The sequence below is a fragment of the Adiantum capillus-veneris genome, chromosome 6 (assembly GCF_014529385.1).
Source record: "Adiantum capillus-veneris isolate H3 chromosome 6, ASM1452938v2, whole genome shotgun sequence".
NCBI lineage: Eukaryota > Viridiplantae > Streptophyta > Polypodiopsida > Polypodiales > Pteridaceae > Adiantum > Adiantum capillus-veneris.
The window spans coordinates 88918651-88922560 of record NC_140936.1 but is presented as its reverse complement, the minus strand read 5'-3'; positions in this window follow the sequence as shown (position 1 = coordinate 88922560).

Sequence of the window (3910 nt, the reverse complement as noted above, 5' to 3'; positions counted from 1 at the left end):
AACAAAAAGCCCCCAAAAATGATCAAAAAGACCCCTTGATAGAGGGGGAGCACCCATTTTTAGCATGTCTGGCCTCTTTTCGACACATGGCGAGCTCTTTTAGTTTTTTACCTCATTCTCTCACCCTCTCTCTAGCCCCCTGCTGTGCTACTGTGGGACCTTACCTTCACATGAGGGGGGGAGCAATAGCGATGTCGCTATTGCCCCTTCCCTTCTTCTTTAAAATTTCGGTGCGTGGGAAGTGCCCCTGTCGGGCGCCACGTCATCACCACCAACTGCCGGACTCAGCGCCGCTCCAGACGCGCCACCGCGTCGGTGCCAAAACCTACCATCCACCACCTACGCAACGCCAAAGGCGCCTTCCGCCATAGTCCACGAGCTCAAAGAGCTCCACCCTCTCTTTGTACACCTTATGGGCCACACGCCCCTGCTCTTATATTGCGCGAACCCAGCCGGTAGCTGCGCATATGGGATTTCCCTGCGCGCCACGTGGCAGCACCGGCTTTAACCTCTTTCAAAGGCCCTTGACCCTCTAAAAAACCCCTTATATATACATATATAAAAAAAACCACTCCTGTGGCCTTCTTCTGCAGGCTTCCCCTTGTTGCTCCCGGACCCGATCACCAAGCATAAGAAACCCACCAAAACTCCACATTCCCGGCCCCGTCTACACCAATCGTCTCTGTAGTTCGATCCCTTGGCGCCCTTGAACTAAGGCCTCCAAAACGGAAAAAAACCATCTACAACTGTTCACCACCCTAATGCTCTCAACTTCATCTCGCTGTATCCGACCGGCCATGCAACCAATTGACGTGCAGTCAACTCGTGCTAGCTCCACATGGTAAACACTCCCACCCAGAACCTTGGCAACGCTCAAAAAACTGCCAGATGGCACATCTCCCAATGCAGTGAGATGGGCTCAGACCTGGCCCCCGGAAAATCTTCACCTGACCATATCTTGCTATCCAGAACTCCGATTCACAATCCGAGAAGACAGGCATGCTCCACAACTTGAGCACTACGCACATATACACTGACATCAACCCAGGCCACCTGTTCCCAGCTACCCTTTCCGTCGGGGATCTGCTACACACCCTTCCTTTAAACTGCAATATCTGCACACCGGGGCTCCGTTTGACAAGCCGTCTGGATCACCTTCTAGAGCACACTGATCACTACATTATAGGACATAAAACCCACATCTCGAGCACAGTAGGCCACCAACCTGCTTGGCTCTTTGCAGCACACCTTTGGCCTAAAAAACCACTTTGAACATACACCTCCGCTATCCTTGGGCTGCCTAGGGCTTTGGTACCTGTCCTAGCCTTCTACAATGCACTCTCATGCTGCCTCTACTTGGCATTGACCATCTCCTAGCTGGGACCAACTTTTAGCTGCACCATCATTGCCCACCCCCTCGTTGAACATTTATGTTCAACCACACATGGCCTTATTGCAGTAAAAAACTGCACACCAAAAACATACTCTCTGTACATTACAAAACCATCTAACATATGTACACTACTGACACCTGCTACCCGCTGTCTTTGCTCATGCGGGTTGCCCAACTCCCTGCTTTATCTGTAATCACCTACCAGGGTCAAACACTTTGCATTGGTCTTCTCCATCCACCTGCAACAACTTTGCATAGTGCCACACTAAGGCACGCACCCAACTGCATAACCAAATTGCCATCCACATGCTTCTACCACTCCAAGAACTCCTTAGCAAACTGCCCACTGGCAACAAAGCACCAAATAGAGCACCTTCGTGCTCACCACCCTGCTCAATTAACACTCACGACATACCTGACCCACCCTCCCATCCATGTAAAGCTAGATCCTCATTTAGCAGATCCTACACCTGCTCAACAGCATACTGCACAGCTACCTTGATCACCATTCCCTTTAACCACCACTCACATACCTCCTTACAAAGCTTGGACACTGCTTTGGAGTCCGCATCACTTGTCATAGAGGGCACCAACTGCATAGGAAGCACCTCTAACTTTAACTCCACTTTGCTCTTCTCACTTGTCCTGAACTGAATTCCAGCATCGTCGAGCTCCTCCTCGTCAACTGGCCCTTCAAGGCCAATAAGCACTGCTTGCTTGTCGAATTCAATTACCTGCTCTTCTACCACTGCATCCTCAATTTCTGCCAAGGAAGAGAGAAACTCGTTCTCTATCACATCCTCCTCATCCTCTTCCATAGGTACAACTGCTTCACACCTTTTAGCACAACTTTGCACCTGCTGCACCACTATGGCATACTCCACCGCTATCTTCATCATCATGGCCATTAGCATGGCACTGCCCACCAGCTTTACCTGCTCTTCATCACGTGTAGGGCTGAATTGCACCGCTTGGTCTTCACTAAGGACTTCGGCTTGCACTTCATGTTGCTCCTCGCACATATTCACTGCCTCTCCACTCACATGTAAGAGGTCGAACTCATCATACCTGGATTGGGATGACCTGGTCTCCCAACCCGTATCTGCATCCATAGAGCTACTGTCACTCGACATAGTCTTCACTTCGGTTTCAAGCTCAGGAACCTCCTCTAGCTTCACTGCTTCAACCTTGTCTGCAAACCGCACTCCTTGCTCTTTACCACACTCCAATGGAGCTTCAACAACTACACTCGAACTTGGTAGCACATTCTTTGTCCACTCTGGAACCACCTGCACATCCTCCACCATTTGAACTGCTCTAGCCGGCATCTTCGGCATAGGAACCATTCTGTCTCTTTGTAGCCAAAGAACCTTTGGTTCTTCTTGCACTTGCACTCCTCTTTGCATCACCTTTGGCTCGGCTAACACCACATCACATTGCTTTGGCATCACTGCATTTGGCAAACCTTGCTTAGCCTCGAGTTTCTTCAAAATCTTCTTGGTTCGCCCTCTCTCTAGAGCTATCGCTTCCTCATATGACATTGGACCATCTAACTCGACCTTATCTCGCACTTCCTCATGCAGGCAATCCATAAACTTACACAACTTCAAAAAACTGGCATTTTTTGCAGCACTTACCTTGATCAATTTTCCCCAAAGGGCTTCGAACTCCCAATCGAATGCTTGAAAATCACCCTCCAAGCTTTGCTTTAATCCGTCTAGCTTCCACTTTACCTCATCTAGCTGCACATCCGCTACAAACTTGCTTCAAAAAGCCGCCTCCAGGGCTTTGCAATCTGCCTTTTCTTCATCACCAAGGCTATCGAACCATATCTTTGCTTTACCACGAACCAAGAGCAGGAACACCTGTACCACACCATCCTCTCTCGATACCGCTCTCCAATACGAACAATCCATAGTCTTGAAGCCAAGTTTCCGCATCTTCAACCCCAGTGAAAATGGGAAATCCCGCCCAAGCCATCACTAGCAGCACCTGCTCTTCAAAGGCCGCACCTTTGGCATCACAAAAATGACCGCTTCGACTTCAACTAGGAGCATCAGCATACTCCTCCGTGGGGGCACCAGAAGATGGAGAGGGGGAATGGGGGAACACGCCAGGCACAAACACAAGGGCCTCTCTATAGCTCAGGGCACACACAACACCCCAATCCACTTTGTGAGCACCTTAGACTCACAGAATTCACACTATCGCACACATGATCAAACACAATTTGACGCACCGCAGCGCATACGCACTCAAATAGACCACCAATCAACCCGCACCCACAAAACGGCTGCAATCATCGCCTACCCTTGCACACATACCACACACACACACACACACACACACACACTCTCTCTCTCTCTCTCTCTCTCTCTTTGCACACACACTCATTGGGGGGGCGCACACACCATCACACACCTGGCATCACGTGCAACAGAATAGAAAAGGAGAAAGGGGGGGGGAGGAAATAGCACGACAAGAAATGCCCGTTTTCAATGGGGGGGAACTCACTCC